This window comes from Rhinolophus ferrumequinum, chromosome 3 (assembly GCF_004115265.2).
Source record: "Rhinolophus ferrumequinum isolate MPI-CBG mRhiFer1 chromosome 3, mRhiFer1_v1.p, whole genome shotgun sequence".
Taxonomy (NCBI): Eukaryota; Metazoa; Chordata; class Mammalia; order Chiroptera; family Rhinolophidae; genus Rhinolophus; species Rhinolophus ferrumequinum.
The window spans coordinates 51,249,567-51,267,654 of NC_046286.1; the positions used below are offsets into that span (position 1 = coordinate 51,249,567).

General features: G+C 37.3%; 1 long non-coding RNA gene across 1 annotated transcript in view; it reads right to left on the reverse strand.

Moving 5' to 3' along the window:
* LOC117020377 (uncharacterized) overlaps nucleotides 1-17,829 on the reverse strand; it is a 61,542-nt gene extending 43,713 nt beyond the window's left edge. The window contains exon 1 of the long non-coding RNA XR_004422683.1: nucleotides 17,788-17,829. This is a non-coding gene — a long non-coding RNA (uncharacterized LOC117020377). The remainder of the gene's footprint in view (nucleotides 1-17,787) is intronic.
* Nucleotides 17,830-18,088: the final 259 nt, after the last annotated feature.

An 18,088-nucleotide genomic window follows, 5' to 3' on the forward strand; every position in this document is an offset into this window, starting at 1 on the left:
CCAGCTTGCACTCACATCTACTAGAAAGAACTCCTGTCTCATTAGGGACCCCCGTCCATCCCCACCTTCCAGGTGACAGGGTCTGAGTCAAAGATTGGAAACGGGAGCCCCTCCGCCCAATATAGACGGGCCCACACAAAGTAATCCTTGTCACCCCCACTGCTCTTACGGTCTCCGGAATCACATCCTGGATTCACCACTCCCGCGTCAAGCGAGCAGAGTCGGACCAGCCTGCCTGGACTTCTCATCCAGTACCCGACGAACCATTGAAGATTACGTTTAAGAAGACCGCCTGAATAACAGTTCTCATTTGTACCCCCCTTCACCATTGTCACCCTCTGCCTGCTGACCCTTCTGGCCTTTTTTCTTCTTATCTCTGTGACCCTGTCTGATTGGACCCTCACCCAGAAGGGTCTCCTCCTGTTCGGATTTCTGCTGTGGGTTTCTCCCCTGCTCATGCTCACATGCCTGCGGCCCTCTGGCTCTTGAGTCTCTTGCCTTTCCCCCTAAGTCTCTCCTCAAAATGTCTCTGCTTCCGGGCGTCCAGAACAAGAGCCTCAGACCTCCCAGTCCCCCTGCAATCTCTTACCCTGAGTTTCTGTCTGCTGGACCTACTTAGCCCAAGCCGGGTCCTCCGCAATATTCCAGGACACTGCCCTCCGCAATATTGCAGTGGCTCAGATTGCTGAGATGCCTCGGGCTGCCTCACCCCAGCCCCGCTGCCATGGCCTCGGCTTAACTTCCCTCCTCAGGGCCACACTCCCGGATGCCCAGGAGGTCAACGCTTCCATTGTCTCCAGCCCGGTTGGTGTCCCCTAGCTCCTGCCTCGAACTTGGCCTGTTGTCTGCTCCCAGGCGGCGCACAGGCTCCCGACTCCTGCTGCCAGAGCTTTTCTGCACCTTTACCCTTCTGCACTCCTCCTGGCATTTTCCTCTCCTATGAAAGTGGTTTACTTTTCAGATGCCGAGGCGCCAATGACACTGACACTGGCTGCATCCTCACCTTTATATTCCCCTCCGCCTCCCTGTACACTGACTCGCAGTTCCAGTCTCAGATTTCCCCTTCTCATCGTGCCCATTGGGTGGCTTTCATCCCTTTCCTCATAGGTGCTGGCATCTTTACAGGGGTCGCCACTGGTGCCTCCAGCCTTGGGACTTCCATCAACTTTTACTACAAACTTTCTCAAGAAATCAATGATGACATGGAGCTGGTCACAGACTCACTCACGTCACTCCGGACCCAACTCTCCAGCCTGGCGGCGGTTGCCCACCAGAACCGGTGAGCCCTAGACCTGCTCACGGCCGAAAAGAATGGGACCTGTCTCTTCATCCAAGAAGAATGTTGCTACTACATAAACCCATCTGGGATTGTCGCCACCAAGGTCCGTGAGCTCCAGGATTGCATACAGAACCCCTGTGAGGAGCTCGCCTCCTGGGGGTTTGGCTCTCAGTCCTAGACTTCCTGGCTCCTCCCTTTGGTGGGTCCCTTGCTCTCCATTTTCCTCCTTGCTACCATCGGCCTGTGCATCTTCGATGCCCTTGTCCACTTCATCGAAAGTGCCATCTCCTGTCTGACCACCGCCTGCATCCTTGCCCTACAGGACTATCGCCCTCTCAGTTTAGATGATGATCTTCAGGGTTCCCCTTCCGATCCTCAACAGGGGGGAATATGTCCGGAAGGTTTTTTCCTGCGGGCACCACTGCTAGGAGTTCCATCCCTCTCCTCCTCCAATACCTTATCAGAGCAGTCTCTGGCGGGCACCGCAGTTAGAGGCCTTCCAGTCAAAACAATGTTGAGCGATCACAGCTGTTAGGGACGGACCTCCCCGGCACCCCGGCCAGATGTCCCCCCCAACCCGGAGGCCTAACCCTATAAAACAAAGCACCCGACCCGGTAAGTGCTCAGTCTTGGGGAACAATCCCGCTGAGACCACCGGCATAATAAAGCTGTGTTCTCCCTGATCTTTGTGTGCCACTTGAGTCTCTCGGTCCTCGCCGTTTTTCCGCAACAGATGGCCTATTATCCTTCCATCTCAATTCTTAAAATTGCTACTTTTCTTATTTCAATAGAGTTGAACTCAGACTGAGCTCTGGGCTCTGCTAACCTGTTGCAATAGTCTTAAAGTCTTCTTTGACTCACCAGTATAATTTTTGTTTTGATATCACCTTGATATTAAACTTCCAAACTAAATTTAGGGAGTGATCTGTTTCCTAAACTTTTCTAACAGAGAAATTATTTGATCTGTAACCTCTTTCCCACCACCCTCCCTAATATCCTTGAGAATATTTCTTGCTTAAATGAATCACCTGTAGGTCTCACCAAAATGCAGATTCATGGCACCTATGTATGAAAACTGGTTGGATGTCCTCCACCTTAGTTGAGTGGATCTACAATATATCACTTACTTAAAGGGGCACTGAGCTATAGACAGTGTTAGGCTATATTTAGGCCAGGAGCAGAAACCTTTTTATCTTAAAAGTCATCTTGTCTTGCTTTGTATCTTGTACCTGCTGGCTTGTATTTGCCTTAGGCCTGGAGAAGCCTCCTGGAATGTAGAAACCATCTTATCTTAAAAGCCATCTTGTCTTGCTTTGTACTTTGTACCTGCTGGCATGTGTTTGTTTCCTAGGGGCTTATGATCAGCGGGGTTGCAGATGATGGCCTGGGGCCGAGGATGTGGAACCGGAGAGCTTGGTCATGCCCTGAAACCCTTTGCTGCAGAGAGATAATGCAATGAAAAAGCCCCTGAAGCATTGAAGGGGGAATAGACTCTTTTACCCCCTCCCATAAAACTCCATACCCCTTTTTGCTCGGGGTAGTTATGGTCTATTCTAGCCTGACCTCCTGCAGCTCAAACACGCCAAATATTAATAAATTCTAATAGACCAATTTTGGTCTTTCATGACTCATTCCTCTAATTGTGCCTAACAAACAGGACAGTGGTTGTACTTTTCAGACCTCTGAGTGAGCTTTTAGATCACTGGTTCCTTTCTAGAATATAGTTGATCAGAATCCTTTGTGTCAGATTTTCATATGGGTTTAAATATGTTGTACTTATAAAGATCTTCAATGGGGTTTTTATCTCTCCAACTGACAAGAGGGAAAAGACAAAAATTATCTAGTTAAGATAGGGTAGCCATACTTATTTTTGTCAGCCAGTCTGTTTTCTTTTTTAACGTCCATTTTACCTATTAGACTATAAGTCTGTTTTGCTCATCATTTTTAAACAACACCTAGTACAGTGCTAAATGTATACAAACAAAAGAAAGTTATAGTGACATGCAAAATCAAAATTAGAAGTAGCCCCCAATTTTTTTAAATCAAATTTAAGTGGCAATATAAACTTTTTAGTGTCTCAAACAAGATCCAGCAATGAGAGTACTACCAATTTGGTGAGAAGGATTCATGGGAGTTCAGTTCTCCAAAGATATCTGGAAAGTTCACTGCTTTACGTACTACAGACCAACTTCCTCAAAGCTTATAAGTTCTAGGTTGCTTTCTAATCTTGTGCTGATAATGGTCACTAATTTTTATAATGCTCTAAAAATTCAAATAAAACAAAAAACCTGTGGAATAAATTCTGCCTCTAGGACTTACATGGTTACCGAATAGAGAACCCAGATTTCTACCAATTTTTACGTTGTTGACTCTGTTAGAACATTCTAGCTCTTTTAGAGTATATTCTGTCTCATAGAGTCCCTTGTTTTCCATCAAATTCTCTTTGTTCTCCCCGTAATTGGCATGTTAAATTAATACAATAATAATAGCATAACAATTATTGAAGGTGACTATGTTTTAGGCATTATTTTAGGTACTTCACCTGTCAACTAATTCAATCTCAGTAACAATCCTGTGAGATAAACACTAAGTTTAAGACCATTTTACAAATTAGAAAATGGCTCAGAAATCAAATACCATTTCAAAGGCACACGACTTCCAAATGGCAGAGCCACAATTCACTATTCAAACCCAAGCTTATTCTAAAATTGATGCTTTTAATCCTTTAGTATATCGCCACTTAGGATGTAATTTTTTCATCATCTTGTGGGAAAATGGTTAATTTATGTAACCACAGTCAAAACTGAAGTTTGATAAAACATTGACTAATTGAAAATAAAACAAGTATAGCCATTTTTATTGTTGACCCTTCTAAACAGCATTCGCCTAGACTTTTAAAAATATCTTCCCAAAATTGTCCTCAGAAATTTCAGTAATACTGTTCTTGCTGGGCAGTATTTATTTCTCGTTCAATGCTATGATTACTTGTTATAAATGCTAAGCTCTTTACTCATTATTTATCCCCCTTTATCTAACTTCTGTTTAGGAAACATTTGACAAGTGACTACATTCAAATTTGTTGACACAGCTGAGAACTCTTATCTACTAAGCATTCAGAGCTTTCACACAGAAAGGAGAGAATAGTCCATAACAATTTACCTATCAATTTTCTTAGATTCATTTAGTACCTAAAGAGCAGTTCAATTTAATCTGTGGATCTTGCTTTTCTATGCACTGTTACATATTCAAAGATGACTTTTACTTCCAGGTTCTTAAACACACATGCTTACAATCTGCAATTTTGGGATACCAGGAAGTTGTGTTATACCCAATATGCTTATGGGTTACATAGAAGACATAAAGGTATTATAAATTAAACTTTTGTTTGAGAACGTCATTAAAATCAACCTCTATGTCTAGGACTATTTCATTAGTCACCTGCTTTCCCAGCTGCTAGTATTGCTCCCTTAATCATCCTTCATACTCTTGACTCAGATTCACCTCCATAGCTTTCTCATCAACTACCACATGCAACTCACCCCTGGCTATACAGTAAAATCATCTGGTTAACATTTAAGATGTACTGATTCTTGGACTCTACTTCCAGAAAGTCTGTTCTGATGGTGAGCCAAGGCACTTAACAACTTCCCAGACAGATCTAATATGTGATCAGCATTGAGAACCTCTGGATTTCAACCAGAGCAGGTCTTCTATTGATTCACTTATGGTGCTTACCCAAGTACTTCTTTTGAAGAAAAACTTGTATTGCTGGAAGAAATATGATTACAAACCATTGCAGATTTGGATATACTTTCCATATGATACCATGGGAATGGATCCAATACACTTTGAAAAATGTGGTACTAAATTCTATGTATCTGCCTCCCTTATGGGTCTCTTTGAAAAAGAGTCCGTGTCTTAATCTCTCTAGATATCACCTTTGCCATTTGTAAAATGGGAATTATTTTTTTTAAATGTTGTGATAATTAAAGGAAACAATCCCATTCAAAGTGCCAAAACATGGTGGAAAATCTATAAGTATGTATTTAAATAAATCTATGTTTACAGGTAGAGACGAAGTATTTATCCTAGATGTAAATAAACAATATAAGTCATTCCACAAATAATGCATACTTGTTATAAACAATAAAAGAATTCTCCTCTTATTTCTATAATTCAGGATACTGAACTGGAAAACCTTCTCTGTGCATACCCTCCCTTGGAAAAAAGTACTGAATAGGGCTTCAACATAGCCAGTGTGCTGGTCAGTCCCATTGCACTCTCCCCAACCCTCCAGTAGGTGACTTCCTCATCCTCCTTTCTAGGTCCCAACACCTCGTTCCAGGCAACCCAACTGCATGAAATTCCCTCTTCACCCTGCTCTGGTCTAACACTATGATCTGGCACTCTTATACAGATACTTAAATCATGTACCTGCTTTTCAGCAAGCCGCTCCTCCTATTGGACACCCTCCAAGCCCCATTTGAGCTTCCACACCTCTCCTAGGCTGCTCTTCTCTGCATATTTTCATCACTCCACTTGATCTCTGACTCTCTGAGCTGTGCCTCCCCTCTGTGTGGCACCCTCACACTATGGTCAGGCTCCAAAACCATACATCAGCTGACTCTCTCTAGTGTGTGCCTTTCTAACTCCACTCAGGCTCCAGTACCTCACGCTCTCACAGGGCCAGCTTTCCAAGGGGACACCCCTGTAGATATGCCATCACCTCTCAGGAACATGCTTCTCTCCCCAGTCAGACTCCCTCAAACTTCCTCTCAAGCATGAATTCTTTATTTTGCTTAGCACTTCCTAAAGGTCTTTGCACTGCAATGTTTAGGCAGGAAAAAGGAAAAAAGAGCTTCAATTAAAAAAAACAAAATACCATCAACTAGTATGTCCCTGTCACAAAGTGACCTACTGTGTGTGTGTGTGTGTGTCTGTGTGTGTGTATTTACTCTTGGAATATTATGTTTACTGGAAAAAAATGTTCATTTAAAAACATTGTAATAAATAGCCAAGATGAAGTATATTTCTTTTTCACAACATCTTATAAAAATAATTAACAATAATAGTAATAACGACAAATAAATGTTGAAAATGACACGATTAAAAACATCACCACTGAGCAACCATCAACACAACAATTGATTTCTTCCTACTTTGGTCATGTTTTATACCTACGGGAGAGTTCATAGGAAGTACATCACTTTTCTTGAGATTTAAAAAGCTGATAACATAACTAGTAATTTCCAAACTTGAAATTAAATCTTTTGGGTGTGGGTAGCAACCAAATACTAACTCCAGGAGACGGAGGAAATTGTATCTTCAAAGCTCAAACTTTATGGAAAAACTTTAGAGAGAATAGTGCTTTCAGAATTGCGATAAAATTCTAAATATTTTGATATTCAAAGAGCTTTCCATGATACTGTATCTAATAGAAAAGGCACAACCTAGATACTCCATTGATGAAAACATAAAATGGCATTGACACAACAATTCAACTATAATGTTGTAAACTTAGAACTTGATCAGGTAATTCATATATCAAGTTTCTCGACTCTAGTCACTTTTGTTTGCCCTTAGTAATGTAGGTGATGTTGGATCTGCAGGCAGTTTCTGGGTGTGGGCCAGGATCATGTCTCATGAAGCCGAAGAATGGAAACATGGACCAGGGAGAGGCAAAAAGTTTTAAAAAGAGGATAGTTTATTAGAGGCAGGAGAAGAGGTTGCAGCTCCTGAGCGGGAGGGGGTCCCGAATGGGGGGTGCCCCATGACTGAGGCAAAAGCTCTTACTTTTATACCTTCCCTTGCCTGCTTGAGGAAGAGGAGCTGTTTGAAGAAGGGAACTGGTTTGAAGAAGGGAACTGGCGCCTTCTAATGAAATTCGTCTACCAGGTTTGTTCTGTTTGCCCATACTAAAGGAATTAGCAAAGCAACCCACTCTTATCTATCAGATCTGCCCCATTTGTCAGGCCAAAATGAGTTTTATGATTTACCTGTAGGCCTTGTTACATTATGTCCTGGAGCAAAGGAGTGATTTCAAAACCTGAAGTTTTAGGATAGTCTGTCTTTTCTTTATCTTACCAGGGACCTACCTATCTACCTCACAATCATATTCACTAACCTGTCTCATTAGCACACACCAAAGCAACCTACTTTAAAACATTAAGCCAATGTATCTGCTCTTTCAAGTTTCCTTTCTTCCCCACCATCATCACTAATAGTTAGTGCTCTATTCTGCCTTCTGTCCATAGGGGTTAGTTTCATGGCTTCCTGTTTTCTTAACTCTAAATTTTCCTCCACCCCAATTATAATGCAAAACCATTCAGTGTTGCTCCAGCTTCCACCTACAAATTATTTGCCAAAGCCCAAGATAGCGCTCAGCAAACGAGGGCTTGATGCTACCAGGAACCCTCTCTTAAAATTCAATGGTGGTTGTAAGTAAAATTTTCCCTCTGTTACACATGTACCATGAATGACTGGATATGATGGTTCATGCCTATGTTACTAGCTACTTCAGAGGCAGAAACTGTAGATTGCTGAGCTCGAGGGTTTCGGCTTCCAGTGTGCGCACACTAAATTTAGCAACATTATGCCATAAATCCATAGTCTTCTCATCCAGCTGGGGAAAAATACTCAAGAAAGATGCTTAACTCAATCTTGTCAACCTTAATGCACTAATTTTAAAAATCCACTGGTTTAAAAATAATATTTCATTTTCAATTTACATGTTAAATTACTTTTTCATTTTATATCACTTATTTGGGGAATATATATGCTGCCAAGTTATAACAGAATATTATCTTTGAATTGTATATATTCTTAATTCATTTTGTAATTGATGGTTTATACTATATTTATAATTTGATTTATTTGACATATACTATATTTTATATTTATATATTTCTGTATCATATATAATCATATACATCTATGTTTTTATTTGATTTATAATATATTGAATATATATAGGTTTTAAAATTATATTATATAGTTTCAGCTGACTTTTATTTGCATATTCTGGGTACTTTTAAATCAAATACTAGTGCTAATATTGGTATAATTGTGTTATAGAAATAAACACACACACACACACAAACACAAATACCTTTGTTATTCTGTGCCAGTATTGCAATTCACCAAAAGGATAAATCTTCCAGGATAGAAACAGAACAAAACTCACATGCTCGTTAAAAACACACGTTTTGGAATGACTACTGGAAAAAAAGAAATATTTTAATCTGATTTTTCTTTTTTTGGGTCCTTCAGATGGCTCTTTAAGATTATATGTAGACAAGTCCGAGATTTCCACAAGGACCTAATAATTCCTACAAACTGCAAACATTACTCACTGTCAGGTTTTATCCACCTTTTTGCAACTAACGTATTACTCATTTACTGAGATAACAGTGAAAAGATTGCAATTCAAATTGCACTTGTACATGTTGTCAACAGAAATATTTGGAGAAATCTTTAAGGAAAAGAGCTGTATTTGGATAATAGTAGAAATATCAAGTGGTAACATTCAAGTCTGCCAGAATAATCCATCTCATTTATCAGAAACAATAAAGCATGAAGCTTTCTAAAAAAAGAAAGGATTGACTTAAATATGAGAAAGATAATACAATAAAACAAGGGAGTCCATAAATTGATTGAGCTTAGGTTTGCCGACATTTTTATTTTACTTTAACAATGAACTCTATTACCCCAGAGTATATTTATATCTACTGTAAAAGGCTTGTTTATCACCACTATATTGTTTATTACTACCATACTGCTAATATTAGTAATGAACACCCTCATTTTACAAGGTATGGTTCAAACATAAAAGTTCACTTTTTATTTCTAAAAAAATGCTTAAATTAAGTTGACAAGCATAATTTAGGAAATAATTGGGTGATTAATTGAAAATTTAATAATAAAAAATCAATAATAAACAATTATATTAATGCCTGACATTCATCGAATGCTTAGTATGTGTCAGCACAGTATTATGTATTTTTCATGGTTCATTGCATTGAATTGTTAGGAACTAAAGTACTATTATTATGACCATATTATAGATGAGATAGTGACTCACAGAAATATTTAAAAAGTTTAAAAATTGTTCATTGTTTCAATAGTTTACTATAACTGTGAATAACTGAATCAAAGCAAATACGGCCACATATTTTTTCAATCAATCATTCTCCATTAAAAAATAATAAAATAACCTAGAACTCAATACACCATTCATGAAATTTTGAACACGAAACATACAAGATGTGATTTGTCACAAAAAAAAGAAAAGAAGAATTAAATTTTTATTCACTTTGTTTAGATGTGGTGCCTATATTGAGCAAGGACTTAAAATCACCCTAATTCTCCACTCTACTTTTTATTGCTATACTCAACATCATTCTCTTGATATAGCTTTATACACAAAGTTGACAGCTAAGCACCAGGAGATTACTGTTCAAGTTCTTACAATTCTGACTGGAGTTGTGATTGTCAATGTAAATCATTGTGGTAGGAGTGGGGGTGGAGTTGCAGAGATAGGAGGTGGTAGGAGTGTTTTTTACATTATAGATATTTGTTCTGAGGAATTTCAGTTTATTCAGAGAATTTACTCCCATTCCCTGCCTGTATAGCAGCCAGGCTGACAGTGTTTTGATTTCTGAATGGGAGAATATGAGGATCTAATCTTTCTCTATACAGTGACTAATGTCCTGATTTTCATCCCCTTGCCTCATCATCTGGAATGGGTCATCAGGAAGCGTTTCATGGAAAGGAATGATTATTTTACATATAGAGTTATTTGGAGATACCAAAGTGTTTATAGACACACAAGATTCTCACAGCATTGAAACCACTATCACCAAGTTTAGAAAACAGTGTGTCCCTTAAAGCAATTATTCCAGCAAAAGTATGTTCATGGAAACCAGTACTTAGCATTGATTTCCTACGGTGATAGCAGTAACTTAACAGTGTCTAAGGGAAGGGAGTTTTACTTGAGTTTCAGCTTCAATCGGTTCTCAGAGTCTATGTAACTTCCAGAGACCACTCATTAATATATTAAATTCAGATGGGAGAAATGTAACAAGTGGATTTTTCACCTTATTTGCAAGGCAAAGCAACATATGCTTTGTGTCCCTGATAATTGAAGTATTACTTTTCTGTAATGTTTAGAAATTTGCCTTATTGGCATTTCCCATCACCAAGCTTTACTTGACATGTCTTTCTTTCCCACATATCATAGTCAAAACTTTTGATCACTGGAGTGTGGCATCTAAGAAGCTAGTGACAAAGGTGTTTTCACTACTTCATTGATAATGCCTCTTGCTGTGCTTGTCCTACAACATAGATATGGATTCCCTTTCATCCCCAAATTTCCCAGCAGGATGGTCACTTTTAGCAGAAATAAAACAGCATTTGATGCTTCTGAAGCCAGTGCTCCAAAAGCATAGAAGGTACAAAGGATTACACAACTGTGTTCTCCTGAAGACATTGTACTACCTCAGCTTTCAAATCCCCTAGGCTTCGCATTTCTGCCATATCTTTTTCTGTGGTTTTGAGACATGCTTCTAATGAAAGTGTTCGCCAATGTTCTCCCACTACCATATCTGCTTCTTAAATGTTTCTTTATCTAATACTGGTAGGGCAAGTACTGTTTGCTGAATATGAACTCTTTCCACGTTTCCCCTTTGCTGTCTTACCTAGATGTTTACTTTTTCATGCATCTCTAGATTTTGTCTTACTGGTTCCTAAGAGTGAGAGATACGAAGTCATTGAGTTCAGGGAGAGGCGAAGCATTCATTGTTCAAATATTGGTCATCTATACTTTCCTAAGTATGAATAAATGCACTCAATAGATGTGTTCTCATCAAGCCAACATCTCACCCAGATAGGTCTTGCCCTACTGTTGAACTTCAGTTCACCTTTTCATATGATCCAGTTTTGCTATATCTTCTTTCTATAAAGTTGGTGCAAAAGTAATCGCAGTTTTTGCAATTATTTTCAACCTTGTAAATTGAAATTACTTTTGCACCAACCTAATAGTCCAAGGATCAAAGAGGATAGTTTTTTTGAGCATAAGCCCAAATAATAGCATTAGTCCCAAAGTATCTATGACACTTTGAAATTCTTCCAGTACTTCTTCCAACACATTATTTTGACCTTCCTGAGCTTTTCTCAAATTTGTTCAAATTGTATGTAACCATATCATTTATCTGTCCTTATTTTTAAGTGATAGTTTCTATATGTTTTAGTATGGACTGTCATAGTCTTCTAGAGGAATCATCTCAATCCATTGTCTGAGACTACACATCTTTCTCCTTCAGATTTCATTGGGCATCAAGAGTGATTTCTGAACTAATAACAACTAAACCATCACCACACAAAAATTCATTTAGCGAAATTAAATCTGGGTATATTTCATTTTCCTTTTCATGTCAGTCTACATTGTACTTCAAGATTTCATTTTCCCAACTTTATCTTATCAGACTCTTATCTAAAGAAATCTGTCTTTCTCCAGTTTAATTAGTCTACCTTTATCTTGTTTTTATTCTTCCACTGTTCCTGTGGTGGTGGCAAGCATGTTTTTCAAACCCACTCAGTTTCTCCTTGATTTCCTGGGTAAATTTGATTCTAGGAGGCAGATCATTTCATGTATAGGCCTTGTTAATTGTTTCTTTTATCTAGGGTTTATGATAATTAATTGTGTTTATAAGTTATCTACTTTCTTCACTATAAGGAGCCCCATTCCTTTTCATTTTTTGGTTAATAAAATCTACACTTCTTTTATGAGTATAACTATAGTTTGGATTTCTGAAGTGCTCAGGGCTTTCATAATTTAACAAATTCAAAACCAACTTAATGTCTTGTGGTGGCAAGTGACACTTGAGGCTGTGGACAAAATACATGAATCAGACTCTGAAGACAGTTCATAAAAAAAAAATCAAATAGAAGGATTTGGGACAGCTAATCTATAATGCTTGCTGACATCTGACACTAATAGATTTCTTGCAGAAGTGACTAAGTCACATAGTAAAACAGGAAAGAATTTTCATCTGAGACTCTTTTTGTCTCCAAGCAAGCTTTTACGAAATCCAATAGATGATCTTTCTTTTATACGGTAGTGCTCAGTACAGTTCTGTCTGCTTGGGGAAAAGCTGTGTCCCAGTGTCAAGCGCTAGCACCTATTCCCTGATGCCTGAGCATAGCTAAACAGCTCGCACTTGTGTGAGGCCCGTGTCTTTGCTGAGGGCTACAGGTATATAAATCCAGGTGAGGACATAGCTCCCATATACTACAGACTCACCAAGATGGAAATTCCACATGTCCTATGTTAAGAAAGGTATCACCAAAGCCTAAAGTCTCCTACTCTGGGCCTCCCAGAAGCTTCAGTTTCCATATATTGTTAGGAACCCCCAGTTTCACTCCTTGACCATGTCTTAAATATTTAGCTTTTTTGGAGAATTTACCAGATTTTGGAGTTCAGAGTCACCAGTATATATCAGTTCTCTCCATACCTGAGTTCTGAACAAATGGATGCATCAAATAAATGAATAGAGAATTGAGAGATCAAAATATCACTTTTTATTTTATTGACAAAATTTAGGTTACAAGATGTACTTTATAAGTGCGGGTATAGGCTTTCTAATTCTGACTGCCAAAGTTAAATACTTATCTCTCAGTTACAGGAGGTGATGGGAAAAGCATCCGACTCTTTCAAGAGCAGGTTCCTTTTCACAGCAGAAGGCAGCAGAACACACATCCTGAGCCGTGTTTGTTTGGCTCATTAGAAAAAGAAGAGGTTAGGAAAGAAGAGTACTTATCTAGTTCCTTATTGTAATTTACCATCTGCCTTAAGCGGAATGACCCAAGGTGAAAATCCCTTAAGACCTAAAGCTTGATGTTAAATCCACCCACACACGTGGTAAAGCAGTTACACTCTACAACATAGGCTGCAACAAACTGACAAGGTCAAAAGGCTTATACTAGAACAGTGTCCCCAGAGCTTAAAGCCAAATGTTCTGACTGCCGGAAACCTCATGTCTACATGTTACCTCTCCTCTGCAAACTCCACTTCCTGCTATCGCCTTAAGCACCAGATACTGATATTTGAGTATAATACATATCATTCCTGTTTCCTACTCTACTCCCTCATATTCTTAAGAAATTAAAAGATAAAACAAGAGACAAGTGCAGATGGAAATCTGACAATCACCTTTATTACTGCTGATGACAGTGATTTTGAAGATTAAACTAAGGAGTGAACTGACATGCGCTTCCTAATATTGAAAGCCAGAATGAGGTCAGCATATCCACTCAGGCTGTCCCTGCTGAGCACAGAGGGCAGCCCCTACAGGGCCCCCACGTGGCCAAGAGGAGGGCGCACCGTGCTTTCTTGGCGGGCCAGATCCCAAGAGGCACTGGGAGGAACTGAGTTTACAATGTGTCATTTATTCTGTCCAGATTTATCGATCAAATCATCCCTCCTTACCTAAGAAGTGAATGAATGTGAGAGAGAAAAACCTAAATCACAAATGTTTAGAAACAACTCTCCTCATGAAAGTCGGAATTAGGCAAGATATATTCACTAGTCAGTATTCCATTGTATTCAAAATTTCAAATCCATTGGCATGAATTGTTTCATACTACTATTGACTTATAAAAGTTTCTGGAAGCAAATGCTGTCTATTTAGTGATGAAGTGCAACATAACAGTTAAGCAAAAAGGCACTAGAGACACAAGACACATTGCCTGAAGTCAATTCCTGAGCCATTGTTAGAGCTTGGTCAATCCTGTGACCTTGGGCAACTGTAAATGGAGCATAGTAATATTTTCTACTCCGTTTGGTTTGTGCAGATTAAATGAGTTAATTCACACAAGCTGTTATGGTTATCCGTGCATTTTTTTCTTATTTATTTCTGTCGTTTTGCTCAATTTACCAAAAATTTATTTGATTAGTTTTTTCAAAGAACTTCGCTATTTTTTAATTTTTTTAAATTTTGCCTCATCAGTATTTACTTCTACTTTTATGTTTTCTATCTTTCTTAAATTTATGTGTTGAATGATCATGTCAAAATTTTTCAATCTTTCAAAAATTTTTATTTTAAAAGCTGTGTTTAAAGGTATAAAATTTCCACCAAACTATTATTTAATCTTGCAAGTTTTAATATACATCATATCCATTGCTGTTCAGTTTTAAGTATATCCTAATTTCCACTTCACTTTTTTTGACTACTGAATTTCTTATAAATACGATTTTTAATTTCTAAACATAGGAGATTATTTTGCTTTGTTTGACTTCTCATTCTCTAACTCATTTCCAATTTTATTACTGAGCTCAGAGATGGAGGTACCATTCACATTGTATCCTCTAAATTGTATTCTGTAAAATCAAATATTCATTTTTAAAAGAATGTTATTTTATCTGTTGTAGGTATTTTTATCTATCAATAGACTTATCAATCAGGAGATTTATGAATAAATATATAAACACATAGAATTTGTATGCTTACAGCCTTAAATGTCAGTGCATGTAAACTATGCTGTTTATATTGCATATTTTTTACCAAAAATAACTAGATTTACAGACAAAGCCATATGGTTTAAAAGATGGAAAACAGCCTATAAGCATATTTCAAAAACAGATATTAGATTGAATTTTCCAGCATCTGTTGTAAAGTAAAAACAAAATAAAATATTTACTATGAACATATAATAGGGTTATTTCAAATTGTTATTTGTATATTTCCATTTATTTCCTCAAATCTTCATATTGAAGGGCTGAATAAAACAGATATTTAGTAAGTATTGAGTATAAAAAATTTTAAAAATATTTCTATTGCTAAATGTTCAACCAATGAGTATATGAAAAAGTGAACTTAATTTTAGGTTCTTATGAGAAATACAAATATAAAATGAGAACAAAAAATTTAGAATTTTTATGTTGTTCATACTATCTTTATAGAAGCAGATTAGAAACCTAAAATCTGCAGCACTTTATTTTCCTTTTTATACAATAGAATTAAACTCACCTTAATCAAAGTAGATGTAGGAACAAAAATACATAGATTAAAAAAATCACTAATGTTGAGTGCCACTAAAATCTAAACCTGAGTTTAATAATTTATGTTTTTAATTCAAGTTTCTTGCCTAACAGGATATAATATGATTTCAAAAGATCATACTGGAAAATATACATTTCTCCTTAGCTTTATACCATTTCAAGCATATTCTTTTTTAAAAGGAATTCCCAGGTTGTATATTTATGAGAAAACCTAAATAAGGGACAAGCATTTTTCTCACCAGATGATATTGACATGTTTATTTAGCAGAAAACTAAAACACATTAATTATGTAAAATGCATATAGAAACTAAAGTTTCCTTTGAACTTAATTTGCAAAACCTATTCATATAGTCTGTCACTTCAGTTTTATGTCATTATTAAAGTGGTTTATGAGACTTGGCAGACCATTTACTTCTGCACACCCTGGTTTCCTCAGCACTCCATTGTGTGTGTTGCGTTTGGCAAATGTCCCTATTGTCCCTTTTATCAGTGCCTCAGCTGAACTTTTTTCTATCCTATTTGCCCATTGTGGTTCCCAACTCCAAGTAGATCCCCTGTTGCATAGCTGGTAAGCTGTTTACTTCTTAACTTCCACAAAATCACCTAAAGCACCATTTGTTCCCAAGTCCTCTGTGATATTATCAAGGTAGTTACAATTGCTTTTGGTTGTCATCTTTTCTAAATTATCCTTATTGATGTCTTTGTTTTGAGCAAGAAATAATTTGTGATCCCGTTCAACGTTACATGAGCCACTCTGCTCATATAGATCTTGAAAACAGGCCATCTTTATAATTTATGTCCATAGTACTATCTGGTACCATTTGTCTAGAGGTAAATGAGCATCTTCCTTTTTTATGGGTATATTCCCACCCAATACTCATATTGTGGTGCACAAAGGGCAGTGGTTAATGACCTTTTCAGGAAGCAGGGCTCCTGTGCAGAAAGCAGCAGAAATTCTGGAGATAGGGACTGAATATGGACACTGACTTCACAGTCCTACTATGTCTTTGTCTCTACTTTGAAACTTCCATTGCCTCCGAATCTACATTTGTAAAATGGAAATAATGTATTATTGCATCAGAGCAGCATTTAGTAACACAGAAAGCACTAGATATTTCAAACAGGATGAACTTTAATTTAGTAAATTATATACTTACAAAATTATTGGAATGCCTAGTTCTCAGATACACTGCTAGCTTGCAGAGAATCATAATGTTACTACTGCAACTGAGGTCGGGAACTGCCAAAGACATCCCTGATGAGTCACAGGTGTGGAAAGAGGCTGATTCTCAGGAAAAGCCCTGTGGGCCCCTGTGTCTTCCCAAACCTGATGACAAAGAAGGATGATTTTTCCTATTTTCGCTCTTCCATTCATTTGTTGGAGAACATTTGGGTTGCTTCCAGGTTTTTGGCAACATAAATCAAGCTACTGTAAGCATTCATGTATAGGTTTTGGGTGACTGTAAGTTTTTATTACTCTAAATACTCAGAGGTAGGCTGCTGGGTCATGAAGTAAGTGTAAATTTCACTTTATAAAAATCTTGAAACCTCTTTTCCAAGTGACTGTACCATTTTGCATTCCTACTAACAATGTATGAGAGTTCCAAGTGCTCTCTCTATATAATTTTTAGCCATTCTAATAGGTACTTATTTAGTGGTATTTTTAACTTTTTTCATGATAAATCCCCTTTTATCATGATAAATCATGATAAAATTTTCATGATAAATATTTCATGGCATAGTCTCTCTGCAACATTAAATTGCAATGTCTCACAAAGACGGCTTCTTTTTCAATATAGTTTTTCATTGTAATCCCATATATCTAAGTACTTTTAAAAATCAAATTGATGCCTATTTTTGCAGTTGAAAGGAGAAGATAGCTTACAAACACTAAATATCTCATAGTATGGAAATGTTTCTATCAATTTTTAGGAAACAACCAGAATTTACTCCTACAAGATTTTCTTAGAATCACATTCACTTCGAGATTTAATGTAAATGACACATTCCCTTATAGAAAGAACAAGCTCACAAACATCAAATATCTTGTAAGTTTGCAATGGCATGTCACCATGAACTTAAATTCAAAGCAAAGAAATTTAAATATTCAAAATGATAACAAATTCATTCTTCTTTATGTTTTCATTCAGACATGTAATGCTCTGCAGAGAAAACCTTACAGATGAGTGCATAATTTAATGACAGTTAATAATTCTAAAGTATATCTCTTTGCTTCCAAAAGCACCTTTTAAAAAGAATAATTCAGAATCAAAAAAATAAATAAATAAACTAAATTAAAATTAGATGATAGATGCATTGACAAAATCATGGAACTTAATAGCTTTAATAAAATATTTACTAAAACTCAGACTCTGAAAAGGAGTTAGATGGTTTAGAAACTCAAATTGATTGCAAACAGGCAGTGATGCTCAAAACTGGTAAAGGCCTTACCTGGTAAAGCATCACATGTGTAGAAAGACAAAGCGGTGATCTGAAAAGGGAAGAGTGAAGGGCAATCAGTCCTCATTATTTTGAAGTGGGTTTTGAGAGAAATAGAGAAATAACCGAGCATGTGGCGATCCAAACTCCTCAACTGTTTTTTTAGTCAATAAAATGTCAAATTTGGCCAGAAAGCCAGTCAAGGTGCTTCAATATGTTTATTAAGAGGAAATATAAATAATTCAGAGACAGCTAGACATATTTGCTACATTAAGGAAGCTACAGTATTAAAGGAATTACTACTGCTGGGACT